The 14798-nt window shown below is 46.5% G+C and overlaps 1 long non-coding RNA gene across 1 annotated transcript; it reads right to left on the bottom strand.

The window, feature by feature from the left end:
- Window positions 1–5116: 5116 nt before the first annotated feature.
- On the bottom strand, window positions 5117–11748 carry LOC115332697. The gene is made up of 3 exons (XR_003920648.1): window positions 11713–11748; window positions 10965–11065; window positions 5117–5193 (listed from the first exon to the last, which is right to left on the bottom strand). It is a non-coding gene; the product is annotated as an uncharacterized LOC115332697 (long non-coding RNA).
- Between the last annotated feature and the right edge of the window lie 3050 nt (window positions 11749–14798).

Below are 14798 nucleotides of genomic sequence, written 5' to 3'. Positions count from 1 at the left end.
CAAAGGCTACAGTCTTGGTGAGCCAACATGCACGTTGGAGAGAGACACACCTTCACTCTGCCTCTCTGATTGGCTCGAGGGGGCTGTGGCGGTTGTCCCTTTCCAGGTTACAATGATACAAATTATAGGCAACTCACACTTTTTCAAAAAGGCTATTAAAGAGACCGAAAGGAATGGTCAACATTTTTCAACTAGACTGCTCTTCAGGCAAGGGATGAACAGAAATATGAATCATCTTATCCAGGTAATTAGAACAAGTAAATAATTGACTGACTAATACAATGCACTCTTGATGAAAAAAAGTATTGCTGCTATAAATCCTACGAAAGAAAAAAAGGTGCAGTTAATCTATGCATACACCAAAACAGTTCTTCTTATTGCAAGTCAAATACCTTTGAAGCAGGTGCCTGCAACGATTTATTCATTCCCACACTGAATAAAACGTCATCCTCGTAGCTGAAAATGAGTGTGCACTTCGCACTCACCAAAAAAGGAAGAAAGGCAATCGAATGTAGAATCGTCAATTAGCACAAAGGGTAAAAGATCGCAATAGCTTCCTCGCTAAAAGTTGCTATGGTTATTCGGTGACGCAGGCCTGAAACAACTTCTCCTAGGCCCTAACGCGACGTATACGTTTCGCGTCGATTCATAGACATTTCAACGTTCAAACAAAGCTAAGAGAACGCGAAAATTTCATGCTAAAAGCACTCAAAGTTCTATCAATCCTCGAACACATCCCGGAATCCGAGCACCGGTACGGCGATACGCCTGATGATGTCTCACAGGTGTAAATATCCAGATGATCCGGAGCGATCTTGCGCAAAAAGGGTATAAAGTTTCATTTCTTCATATTTTCACATCATGCCTGCGCCAGCGAGCACGAAAAAGCCCGAAATCGTCGGAAAGCCGCTGCACATCACGGCTGCCGCGGCTGCCGCGCACCGAACAAACTCGCATCCGCCTGCTCTGGCCGCTGCCATCTTACCTTCGACGTCACGGCTCTTGTGAGGTCACGTGACGAGTGGTCACATTTGCGTAAAACATGGCGGCAACCGGGGGGGTGCCACTTTGGAACTTCCGGTTTATCACTCTAAGCCCCTCTACCTCGTTGGGCGCGGCACACCGCAGTGGCGGCACCGCGTTTCGACGGTCGAGGAGGGACTCGTCGAAATGTTTTCCCGGAAGGGATTCCCACGCGAAATTCTCTGAGACCGAGGGAAAGGTATCACTTCCACCTTGACGCGGCAACTTACCTTTCTCTTGGCCGTCAAGCAACTGAACTACTTTGAAACAAATGATGTGGACATCATTTCGAGAGCAACAGAAATCCTGACACCGGTAGCTCGCCCCGCTCTTTTTTGCGTAGCCGGATGTGCGACAAGCCAGCCTAGGATTTTCTACGTTGGAGTTGATTTCCTTAACAAGTGTTTGTAGCAAAATATTGAAACATGCTTCTTTTACAAGAATTAAAGCATTTTCGGATGCAAACAATATATAATTTTCTAATCAGCATGTATATCGTAAAAAAAAAAAAAAAAAAAAAAAAAAACGACCACGTATTACGCAGCATTTCGAGTTGGTTACCGATACTCACAGTAAACTCAACTCACTTAAACAAATGAATGTTGTATTTATAGGCTTTTCAAAAGCCCGAGCTCCCCAATATGGACCAATCACAAAATTAAAATAGTTTAATATTAATACTATGTTAATGGACTGGATAAGTACTTTTCTTAAGACTAGAACTCAATCTGTGCGTCTGGGTGAAGCCTCTTCGCAATCTTTACCAGTTATTTCAGGGGTGCCTCAGGGTGCTGTACTGGGCACCTTACTATTTCTTGTTCACATAAATGAAGTTGGTTATCGCCTGGAAAGTTGTGTTCGTCTGTTTGCTGATGACCTTTTTATTTATTGTGCTATGACTAGTAAAGATGATTGCCTAGCATTAAACGAGACCAAAGAATAAATAAAATATGGAGTGATGATTGGCTCATGTCTTTTATTCATAGAAATGTAAATGTGTATCTTTTTTAAATCTCGGAATCCAGTAAATTATAATTATCAACTCATATCGCAACCAGCAAAACAGGTTTCGTCTTTTGAAGAGGCGATGCAACGATTTTTGTACTTTGCGCAAATACCGCTTAGAACGGAGCTCTGACATGAATGACTCGTGAAACACCTGTTCATTTTTCACCACACGCAATCGAAGTTTCAGAAAAGAATAAAGAAAAACGGGCAGCGTTCACCCCCCCCCCCCCCCCCCCCCCCTCATCTCACTTTCAGAGCAAGCGGCCTCGTGATCTCGAGCCGATTATGCGCCGCCATTGTTGATCATAGCCTCACGCTGTAGTTGGCAAGACACTGGACACGAAATGAGTTCCAGACATTGTTGTGGCTCGGCTATTGTCGTCATTGGAGCAATTGGACATCGGCCACTACCCGAATGCTACTCGAGCTATCAATTATCACGACCCCAAATGGAGCTCTAGTCTATGAGCCGTATTCAAATATCGTCCCAACTTCCCAAGGCGGAACTGCGGCCGCCCAGCTACGTCTTCAAGTTTTGCGAAGGAGAGATCGAATGTAAACGCTCGCTTTTGTCCTTGATATTACATAGCAACAAATAATTTTCTTGGACAGTGGCGTTGAGTGCGAGTATCCTTGAGCCCCACAAGTGCCAGCAAGCACATGTAAAGTGATAAACGTTCCAACTGATTTTCGTTTCACCGCCCTTTCAAATACCTTGGCGTGTACCTAAACTGTTGGCCTTGTACCAATTGGCGTGTACCTAAGCACACATCGAAAAAATAACTGAAAGTGGTCATAAAACTCTAGGATTCCTTAGTCACGACCGACGTTAAGCCTCACCGAAGATCATATAGCTGTCATACTGCACACGTGCTATATCCAGGTTGGAATATGCACCTACCCTATGGAACACCCATCAGACTTACCTTTCCCACATGTCATAATCAGTAAAAACCGCGCGATTAGATTCATCCCTCGCGCCTATTCACCCACGAATATTTCTGTTCTCAACACCTCAATGTCCTTAGCTGCTATTGAGAATAGGCGCACCGTAGAGAGATTATCGTTTTGGTTTTTCACGACCTCTTTTATAAACCCTGGACTGACCGTGAGTTCTTTTCACCAGCAAATCGTGTCTCCCTCCGTCATGATCATTGCCACAAGCTCGAACTACCTTTTGCCAGAACAGACAGTTTAAAAAACTACCCTTCCCTTTTGTCATAAAGGACTAGATTTCACTACCAGAATCCCTTGTAACAATTACAGATCAGGCATTATTTCTTGCAGAGCTGACTCAGCATGTGTTGCCCTTACTTCGATGTTGTATTTTTCGGACGGATGTTATCAGTTTTGTCTCTACCTTGTATTTAATCTCCTGTCTCTACCTTGTATTTAATCTTCTGAACTGCTACTTTGTGTTTAGTATTTCACCCCAATTCTGTACTGCCCCCCGGAGCACTCAAGGTTTAATAAATGGAATAAAATGAAATCACCGCGGTGGAGCACCTTTCGGCACTGCCATCCGTAGCGCATCTGGCTGTTGCGCACGCGCAGTGCTGACCACGCTCGTCGTGGTCTGTAGATTAACGCGCGAAGTACAAAAGGCGATGCGTGTGCGCACGCGTGCTGCCGACGGCAGCGCCAGCGCAGCGGTGTGACGGTAGCTGCTGCCTTAACCTTTGCGGTCATGTGTCGGGCCACGCCCGACATCGGAGAGACGCAATTCCAGTCAAGAGTCGGGCATGGCCCGACACGCAATCCCGCGTCCTTTTAAACGTGCTCCTTCGCTCTTTTTGGCTGGATTGGTGGCGCCATCTCTTGGAACGTTTCGTGAACACCTCAATTCCTTCACTCTTCAAAGAGTTCGAGCTTTCCTTATAGGAGGCAGAACTATTCCTAAACAGCCTAAAAAACGGAGGAGCGCGAAATTTCAATTTGGCTGGCACAAGGGATGGCCACGTTCCAGCCCTGCTATGCGTGATATAATTCAATGTGACGATTTCAGTTAAGAGGACGATTATATCCCTCCGGAAGATGATGAAGGGGCGCCTTTTGAGACTTGTGTGAAAGTAGTGATGAAGATGAAACGACTGCGCAAGACAGAAGCCGCGGAGCCGCGGGGCCGCTCGGCCGCAAACGTCGTTGAGGAGTTTGTGCACAAACAATCCTCCGGACTTTGCTCTACTTACGTTCAGTGTGAGATGTTATCTTTTTACGCCGAAATAATCTTACTTTTCTGTGGCCCATGCGTCCAAAATAGTTTCTGAGGGGAACGACCATTAATTTGGTCAGAAGATCTGACCGCAAAGATTGCCGAACAGGACTCGACGCCGTTGCGAAGTGCGTAAGAAATTTAGATCAAACGCTCTCCGAGACGGTTGGCTCTACCTTTAGGCGTTGTGGTGACCACGGGGAGGGAGGGCGATAGAGAGCTGCCGCCACCGCTTCCGCCTCGACCTGTGGTTGAACGTCCGGCTCCACCTCCGCCTCGACTTGTGGTTGAACGTCCAGCTCCACCTCCGCCTCGACCTGTGGTTGAACGTCCGGCTCCACCTCCGCCTCGACTTGTGGTTGAACGTCCAGCTCCACCTCCGCCTCGACCCGTGGTTGAACGTCCGGCTCCACCTCCGCCTCGACTTGTGGTTGAGCGTCCAGCTCCACCTCCGCCTCGACCTGTGGTTGAACGTCCGGCTCCACCTCCGCCTCGACTTGTGGTTGAACGTCCAGCTCCACCTCCGCCTCGACCCGTGGTTGAACGTCCGGCTCCACCTCCGCCTCGACTTGTGGTTGAGCGTCCAGCTCCACCTCCGCCTCGACCTGTGGTTGAACCTCCGGCTCCACCTCCGCCTCGACTTGTGGTTGAACGTCCAGCTCCACCCCCGCCTCGACCTGTGGTTGAACCTCCGGCTCCACCTCCGCCTCCGCCTCCGCCTCGAACTGTGGTTGAGCCTCCGGCTCCACCTCCGGTTGGGCCTCCGGCTGCACCTCCGCCTCCACCACTGGTTGAACCACCGGTTTCACCTCCGACTCCACCTCCGGTCGGGCCTCCGCCTCCACCTCCGGTTGAGCCTCCTCCTCCACCTCCGGTTGAGCCGCCGTCTCCACCTCCGCTTGTGCCTCCGCCACCGGATTTGTCGGCTTCCTCTTCATCCACAACGTCCCCTGAATGGGACAAAGCACGCGACGTCATGGGTGAGCGCAATCTATGCCGCCTAGAGATCAAGGCCTGCTCATGACGTTATCCTCGGTGGATCTCTGAACTGTCCCTAGCGGTACACTGTTTGAAGCTCAAGCTAAACCACAGCACACCTCTAGTGGCTGACAGCTTAAGAGTAGATGCGGATCGTAGTATGTCAATATTTGTCAAAAAATATGATCTCGAGTTATAAGCATCTTATTATCCTTCAATCGTTACAATTAATGCATAAAAAATAAATTCCTGCTGTAATCGCTTATTTATTCAAATACAGTTTTGAATGCCTCCCGGCAACTTAGAACTGAAGTCTCTTCATCGAACGCTTTGCTAAGTAGCGACAGCGATTGATGTGCCGACGCGCCCTCCCACTGGTCCGTGCCCGCGTTGAGTTTCTGGTGAGGAAGATCATGGCAGATTTTGCTTGACCACACTCTCGAGCAACGGTTCGCTACCTTGGCGTTCGTGTACTTACCCAGGTCCAGCGTTGTTCTAACTCGATTGTCACGTGACACGACCCGCCGAATTAACTCGGAGGATTTCGAACACAGCCGTGGAGGGCGAGTAAGGAACAACATGGCGGACCGCGCGCTAGCAGACGCTACGAGGGAGGGGAGGACGGCGGGGGAAATCGTTTCGCTACCTCACATAGCGTTATCTGGGGACGTTAACTAGAACGGTATAAATTTGAACCATTTGTCTGTGCGCGGTTTTCCAAATTTTCACGTCGCGCGACGTCTCATTTATGTTGAGAAGTAGGCCTAGCTGTCTGCTCTCCGTCGCAAGAATAATGTAGCTTCAATTTCTCACAAAAACTTATAACAGAACAATTTTTTTTGCTGCCAAAAGAGTCGGCCTACATATTTGTGGCAACTATTGAACGCCTTTTTGTTAATCTACTTTTGGGGAATTCTTACACAGTACGCGGGAAAATTGGCACAATTAATAATTTCCTATCACAACCAAATTTTGAATGCGCACACTAAAAAAAAATGACTACTTGGGGTAGTCTAAATGGCTTCTTTGAAGCTTGACTGCCCCTAAGACCGAGACCCTGCATCTGGGCAAAGTGACGACCCCAAACCGCTGCAAAATGACCACTTACCTGCAGGTGATGACGGGTGGTGTGGAGGAGGGGGGGGGGGGGGGGTGAGGGACGGGAAGGCCACTTTAGAGTTAGATATTATTGTGCAGGCAGACGTAAATGATAGAAGCACACAACTACAAAATAACTGCAAAGTATGTTCAGAGCTTGCCGGCTATAATTGACTTATTGTACGTGCTGAGTCTTACCGGCAGGGTATGGAAACAAAAAAACAGAACAAGTAGAAGCCACCTATGAACGCAGACCCCCTCTTACAAGACGGATGTCACGTGAACCGACCTTAGCCACAGTTATTTTATGAACTAATTGAACACCATAAGACTGAGAATTATCAGACTATCAATTCAGAGATTGGTCTAACTTGCGATGTTATTAGGCGCCAGGAACGAGCATGGGGCAACATGGCCTATCACTGCGTGAATTTCAAACCTAAACTCATCTTCAGCATGCCTTGGGTTGTGACTATAAGTGATTCATTTTATATCATGTTGCCTTTCCAAGCAGTGATTAAGAGAGGTCCCTAGCCTGATAATTTAAATAAACATACCACTTGTATATTAATATTAGCTGCAAACACCCTTCGTATTCTTCTAGCAAAAAGTGGCAATCACTAGCCTAATTTTTTTCAGAAAGGATAGGACATATACACGAATCGGGTCGGTAGCGTGTTGGTATAAGGATTCCCCGGGTCTTTCTGTTGGAGTTGTTTCTGTGTTATAGTGTTGACTAAGATATACTTGTACCTCTGTTCGGTATGTTGCTTGGTGTTCGCCTTGGGCAGGTATGCTGTATGTGCTCGTGTATGAGTGTGCTGCCGCAAAATGTCCCACATAAAAAAGAAATACTGTTGTTTTTAGAGCGCAGCTCTTAGGGGCCCGTTTCCGGCTTGAGCGGCGTCGGCGTCGGCGTAACCGCGCGGTGCATCATGGGAAATGTCCCACAATGCACCGCGCGAGCCCCCCACCGGGGTCACGTGACCTCGTGGGGGGGCACGTGACCCCCCCGAGGTCACGTGACCCCAGTGCATCATGGAAAATGTCCCATAATGCACCGCGCGAGCCCCCCACCGGGGTCACGTGACCTCGTGGGGGGCACGTGACCCCCCGAGATCACGTGACCCCCCGAAGTCACGTGACTCCCCTGAGGTCACGTGACCCCCGCCGATGTCGCGTCACCCCCAATGACGTCATCGTCACTGATGACGTCACCGGCATCCACATCGTCATCGTCATCATCACTGATGACGTCACCGTCATCGTCATCGTCATCGTCATCATCACTGATGACGTTACCGACATCCGCATCGTCATCGTCATCATCACTGATGACGTCATCAGTGACGTCACTAATGTCGTCACCGGCATCCACATCGTCATCGTCATCGTCACTGATGACGTCACCGGCATCCACATCGTCATCGTCATCGTCACCGATGACGTCACCGGCATCCGCATCGTCATCGTCATCATCACTGATGACGTCACCTGCATCCGCATCGTCATCGTCATCATCACTGATGACGTTACCGACATCCGCATCGTCATCGTCATCATCACTGGTGAAGTCATCAGTGACGTCACTGATGACGTCATCGGTACTCGCATCGTGATCGTCAATGATGACGTCATCAGTGACCTCAGTGATGACATCATCGGCATTGGGGGTCACGTGACCCCCAAGGTCACGTGACCCCCCCTTGGTTAGTTTAGCCCCCCACCTAGTGCCCTTCCCTCCTCCTCCTCAAGAGCTGCGCTCTAATTCGGCGTTACAGGGAGTTGTAAGCAGCTTCCACTTTTTTTTTGCACCAACTAGCGGTTACTACTACACTTTTTTAGGTGGCACTTGCTTCCCCCTGATTCAAGTAGTTGACCGTTGTGCTGGGATGTGTCTATTGATTTACAAGCTGCTGGCCTTCTGGCCTCCCTACCCTGCCTACCTCTCAGTTCGGTAAAAATAGTAATTGTGCCATCCAGCTGCCTATATGCTCGCTCTTTGTCCAAGAGTTGCGAAGTGCAGGCGCGCCGCACACACGCGCACGAATAGATAACCAGGTCGGTAAACGCAACCAAAATCAAGCGGCGATTGAAAAAAAAAATCTGAGGACATTTAAGCACTTATTATGAGTTCTGAATGTTAAAGCATGAATCTGCCTCTTCCGCCTGCATGGTTCTTCTGCGGTGTACTGGCGCATACGGCCACCTTTCGCTACTGCCGTTGTTGGGGCCGGCGGCCTAGAGCGGCGGCCGAGCGCGCGTTCCCCTGATGCAGCCGCAGCTCGCCCCCCCCCCCCCCCCCCCCCTCTCCTTTTACGGAAACGCCTGACACGAGGGCCAAGGACGAGCGCACGCTCTCGTGAAACGGCCGCAAATGTCTATCTAGGCACCGTTTTGTTGAGCCAATGATAGAATGGGCATTTCTTTTGTGCCCGCCGACAGCCGACAGCCAAAAGAAGTATGAGTACAATGATAATTTTCTTTTGGTTGCCACCATCCGGACTGTAAAAAAGAAATGGACGCAAAGGAAGAAAAAAAAATCCGAGTAAGTCGCGTGGGCAGTTATAGCTTGGAAACCATACGAGCTAGGCAATTAAACTTGTTTCTTACGCTGTCTCTGAAATCAAAGGCGGCCTCCCAGACGGCCCCCCAGACAGCTGTATTCCTCGACGGTTGTCTAAATAAACTTTGATTTGATTTGATTTGAAATAGAAAAGACCCTTCACTTCATGAGACGCCTATGTTTTAGCAGCGAAACCGTATCGTATCGTAAAAACACTTCCAATGAAAACACGTTTAGTCGACAGCCTTCATTACGCAGGCATTTTCCGGTTAAACACGCCGCTGGCTCCGCTTCATGGACTGGATCGTGCTTTCGCAATAAAAATAGCGATAGCGTATTCGTCGTCACTTACGACACGAATACGTTCAGTTCAATAAAGACAGCGCGCCCATTCCACGCGTAGCGATTTTTTCTTTTCAGCGTTCTCCGTCGGCGGGACAAATCCAGTAAATCTGGCTAGACGCCGTCGTGTTCAATCGCGCCGATTCCGGCAGGCCACACTCTCATCCTTATTGGATATAGGCAAGGTAGTGGTGTCTGGGGACGGGTGTTCAGAGTGTACGATCGCACTGGGGAAACGTGTATTACGCATATGTGCTCTATTCACTCACTCGTCCGGACACCTTTGGCTGTTCGGTAGAGCGTACCGAGGAATTCGACGTTGCTCATCACCCGCCATGTTGTTGTGTGTTGTGCAAGGCCAGTTTTGACCGCCGGCGTTTTTACTACGCGTGTGGAGTTGTCATCATTACCCTGGTGGTCGTTATATATTTATGGAAACTTTTTACAATCCATAAGCTTGTTACATTTGAATACTTTCTTTCTGAGAGTTCAGACTGGGAAGCATCTATTTGGGTTTGGTGCGAAGGCGGTGTTTTTATATTTATGAAAGTAAACGTTTTATATCGGCTTGAAAATGAAGTTTTTTGTGCGATTTTTGATTATTTAATAATGATACAGGTTCCACTCACATTACTTTTGTTGTTCATTACAATCAATGAATAAAAAAAGAAATTAGTTTATCTTAATATTTCTTGTGTGTTTCGCCAAGCGCCATGCTCAGGCGAGTGTGATACACATTCCAAGGGATCAAGTTACTTGTAGTCTGTGACTTTTCGTGGTACTTTTGTAATCGCTTGGTTACATTTATTAAGAAGTGACCACATGAGTAATCCGAAGAGTTTGGGAATTACTAAAATTTCTTATAAGCATTATTCTTTGCTGCTTCTGACTAAGGTCGCCCTGTTTGCAAAACTTTGTCCAGGAGAATCCTTTACAAAAACGGGATGATTAAGTAGCTAAGTAGTCTATATTTCACCGATTCTAATATAGTAATGTGCAGTAACGAATAGTGCACTGTTTTAAAACCGGCACGACCGAAAAGCTGTCGTTTTAATATTCCTAAGTGAACGGGAAAGTAACGGCTCCATTGTCAAGTAGCGGACAATTCCTGTTCTTCTCGAGTAATTAAATAATCTAATTAAAAGTTTCATTTGAATAAATTTACGTCTAACTGATTACTTTTTTTTTCTCGTAACGTTGACAAGACTGCCTATGTCTGCCCAATATGTTTTGTCCACTCCATTCAGAATATCAACAAATCAGGTTGTATCGTACCAGCATAATCATAAAAAAAAAGAAAAAAAACAACTAATTACGCATTCTTAGCTGGAAAATTTTCATTCAGTTATTGTAAATAATGAAAATAAAGAAAGATCAATTGGCGAATCTTTAGGGAATGCGTTATCATGACCTTTAGAAGATGCCACACACGTCCCGTTCCATAGCGTCAAAAGCCAATGCATTGAAACATTAAACAAAGCATTGCACCATACGTTGAAAACCAGAGCAACGCCACGATGTCACTGCGTTCTGACGGGCGGAGGCATGTTGTGCTTCCCGTGCTTTGTAGTTTGCAAACAAACCCCAAACTGCGGTCACTGCTCGAAAATGGTGCGTGCTTGGTTTCCGTTGCTGTCATTGCAAAGGGCGTTTGCTCTTTGCCAATTTGCCGTGAAACGAATTATCACTGCAGCTCGATTTTCTGTCTCATGGACGAACAAGGCGCAGACATCTTACCTGAGCCGCTGAAGATGATTGTGGCCAAGACGATGGCACCGCCGACAGCCAAAAGAAGTATGAGTACAATGAACATTTTCTTTTGGTTGCCACCATCCGGACTGTAAAAGAAAAATGGACGCAAAAGAAAAAAAAAATCCGAGTAAGTCGCGTGGACAGTTATAGCTTGGAAACCAAACGAGCTAGGCAATTAAACCTGTTTCTTACGCTGTCTCTGAAATCAAAGGCAAAATAGAAAAGACCCTTTACTTCATCAGACGCCTATTTTATAGCAGCGAAACCGTATCGTACCGTAAAAACACTTGCAATGAAAACACGTTTAGTCGACAACCTTCATTACACAGGCATTTTGTCGACACTGCGATGTTTCGTGGACACATGTTCCTGAGGCGTTACGTCGACAGGGTATATTGTTAGCTACTAAGTAGATTGAAATATGGGCGGCGGCCGCTTCACGAGAGCGCGCACACGTTTTTCCACGCGTCATTTTGGCGATTGCATCGATCATATCCGAACCGATTGGAAACGCTAAACGGTTCCCTAAATGCTTCTAATAGAGGGTTTTAGGGAACCGCCTTCGCACATCTGATAGGCACTGCGCATGCCCAAGAACAGGTGACCCGCACACGCCCATTTTGTCAAGGAGGGCCCATCGTACGGTATCAGATGTGCAAAGACGGTTCCCTAAAACTCCCTACTAACTCCTTCCTTATTACGGTGTGCATCGACAAAGGAGAAAACGTCTTACCTTTTTGAATGGAGGATTGTTCATTTGAGTCTGAAAGTTGAAAGAGTAATTGCTTAAAGGTAGTAGCAGTCTTATTACTTCAACATATAAAATAGCGTAAGAAAAGAGAGGGACACGAAGTGAACAGAACAAGCGCTAACTTTCAACTTTTTTTACTAAAAAAAAAAGCAAAGCTAATATACATAAAGAAAGCGGCAACACGCACAGCTACTAAGTGGGTAGCTGATCGGTACAATAACTGAAGATGATTTTCAAGAAGCACAACTGAGGAGTCACTGAAACATACCGTCCCACATCTCTTAATGAAAAAACGCCCCAAACGTTTACGAGCCACAGTATCATGGCTTCTCCCACCGATTTCTATGTCTATTTGCTGGATCGCGTGCGGCCAGCCCCGCCTATGGACGGGAATGCGGCCACGGTAGGCCATCTTTTTGGTAGAGTTATATTATCTTAAGCCATCATAGTAACATGGCGAACAGCGCAATGGCGGCATGCTGCCACAAAATAACCGTGAATCTAGCACACTGCACCGTAGGTGATATTTCGGGCTCGATTGAAGTTGTTCGACGAAGCAGATTCTTGAAACCCTGCGTGAACGGTAGCCCGATCTTTGAGGACCCGGCGAAAGTTCTACGAAAGCGCAGCACCGGGGGAAGGCAGCGCAGCTACCATCGAAAGCAGACTCCGGTACGGAGTCTGCTTTTGATGCGTGCTGTGCTGCTTTTCTCTGGTGCTGCGATTTCGTGAAACTTTCACCGGGTCCTCAAAGATCGAGCTACCGTTCACGCCGGGTTTCAAAAATATGTTTTGTCAAACAATTTCAATCAAGCACGAAATATCACCCACGCTATTTTGATGGCAGCCTGCCACCCCAACTACCGCAACGCTGTCTGCCCTGGATGGATGATAGTGGCTGCAGCTGCTTACATTGGCTAGAAATAATATAACTCCACCAAAAGGATGGCCGCCAGTGGCCGCATTCGCGGAGCGCGCAAACGCGATCCAGCAATTGTCAGAGAGATTAGTTTCTTCTCCCCACTATGCTTATGTGCTCAGGTCGTGGGACACAGCCAAATTATTTCAATATATTGGCAAATGCGAGCCATATTTGTTTTTACTCACATTGCGTGTTCACGTGATCGATCGCGTGTTCGTTGGTCGATGCACATCTTCCACAACTGGGAACAATTTGATACGCTATACCCACTAACGTCCACGTAAGGGGTCACGTGTTTCTTATCACATGGCCGTTTCGCTTTCTCATCAGCAGTGTGGCAGCAAAACCCAGACAACTTATTAGGGGCAGAACAAACTTTAGACGCATCGTACTTGCTTCATTTCAATGCATTTCAGAATGTGGCCAACCTTGTAAAGTAGCGGAATGGCGTGTTGTTCTTTTTTTTTTTGTTTTGTCTCGTTGGGACCTTTTTATTAATCCTCTCTATGTTTTGTAGGACATTGCCCGCAACAGAAACCAAGACTGAGTGCGGAAAGCCAGCCAATTCTAGTCTAGAAATTTTGTACCTAAAACTAGCACCCACCTGTCGGTAACCAGACTTCAGCAGTGCAGATTCCTGGCAAAAAGTCGCAATAGTGCCTCTAACCGTATTCGAATGAGCTGAATTAAAAGGGAGAAACTCTTTCTGGTGCGCAAGGCCAATGCATCCAAGGTCGCTCGTTGATGGCGGTGTTCGTGTCAAAACCTGAAACTGTTTATTGTGAGGTAGCTCATGGGTACAAAAAATACACCGTTCATATGTCCAAAATCCGACAAAACACTTTCTGCTGTGTCAAACTACGTCAGCAAAGTGTTATTGTTTTTTTTTTTTTTTTAATGCAAGAAAATCGTCGACGTATCTAAGACGCTGAAGAGAATTATCATCATCTAAAACACGGTTCAATTCACGATCTAGAGCGGAAGGGAAATGTTACAAAGCGCAGGAGCGACGCACGACTAAATAGAGATGTCCATACGCTGAAGAGGCAGCGTATCATCCAATGACACAAATGGGCTACCTACATTAAATTCTTAAATGCTATGCATCTGTCCATAGAAATACAAAAAAAAAAAATTCAGGAAAGCAACAACGCATCTTGCTTCAATACATACAGTAACAGGTCAGGACATTTCTTCATGCAGCACTAAATAATACAAATCTTCCAGATCAATACAAAAGGCGAACCGTAAATAACTTTTATCAATTAAAACTCCAGCCTCTTCCAACGCCATCCTCATGTCGAACGGGTTGTCCATAACAAGGAAAAAAATATGTTCTAGCAAATAACGGCTCACTTGTTGTTGCCAATTACCTTGGTCGCTAACAATACTTCTGAACAAATAACCGACACAGTCAAGGTCCTTGACTGACACATTCAAGGACCGTGTAGGAACTTTGCCACGGTTAAAGTCAAACTGCTTAAAGTAAAAGTAATGTTGTTTTTACGTGTAAAATCCTAGAGCTCCAAAAACTCGCAAATGCTGTCAGATATCAGCAAATGTTACATTTAAGGCGTTTTCTATTGTAAAGGCGTATAAGACCGATTTTCAGCTCAGAAGTATTTTTAGTGAGAAAGGTTCTTGGCAACAACAAGTCAGTCGTCACCTGTTAAAATACCTTAATTTACTAGTTCTGGAAGTTCCTTTCGAGACCACGAAGTCGTTGGAAGTTACTGATTTTTAGAAATAAATGTTATGTTGTGTTCGTTTTTTCTATTGATAGAGAAGATTTTATTTATTCGGTACCGCATTAAGAAGTGTCCCGGTTTCTGACTGCGGGTATTGAAGCAAATGTCGTTGTGGCTTTCCGAAATGCTCCCGGAAATTATATCGATAGCTTCATAGCATTACTGTAATTTTATCTAGGTCGTTTGTGGCGAAGCTGTTTATTTAGCGCAGAGGCATTGATACTGAATCATTCGTCGCTCCTGTGCTTTAAACAGTTCTTCTTCCGCTGTTCATTGTGAATTGATCGTGTTTAGGATGCTGCTACTTTCCGCAAGGCATGCAGATACGTGGACGATATTCTTGTATTAAAAAAAAAAAACACTTCTATGGTCTATTCTGGTACGGTATAAAGTGTTAT

Source organism: Ixodes scapularis, unplaced genomic scaffold (genome assembly GCF_016920785.2).
Source record: "Ixodes scapularis isolate PalLabHiFi unplaced genomic scaffold, ASM1692078v2 PGA_scaffold10__122_contigs__length_95168666, whole genome shotgun sequence".
NCBI classification, from domain to species: Eukaryota; Metazoa; Arthropoda; class Arachnida; order Ixodida; family Ixodidae; genus Ixodes; species Ixodes scapularis.
This window is presented reverse-complemented; position numbering and strand designations above follow the sequence as displayed.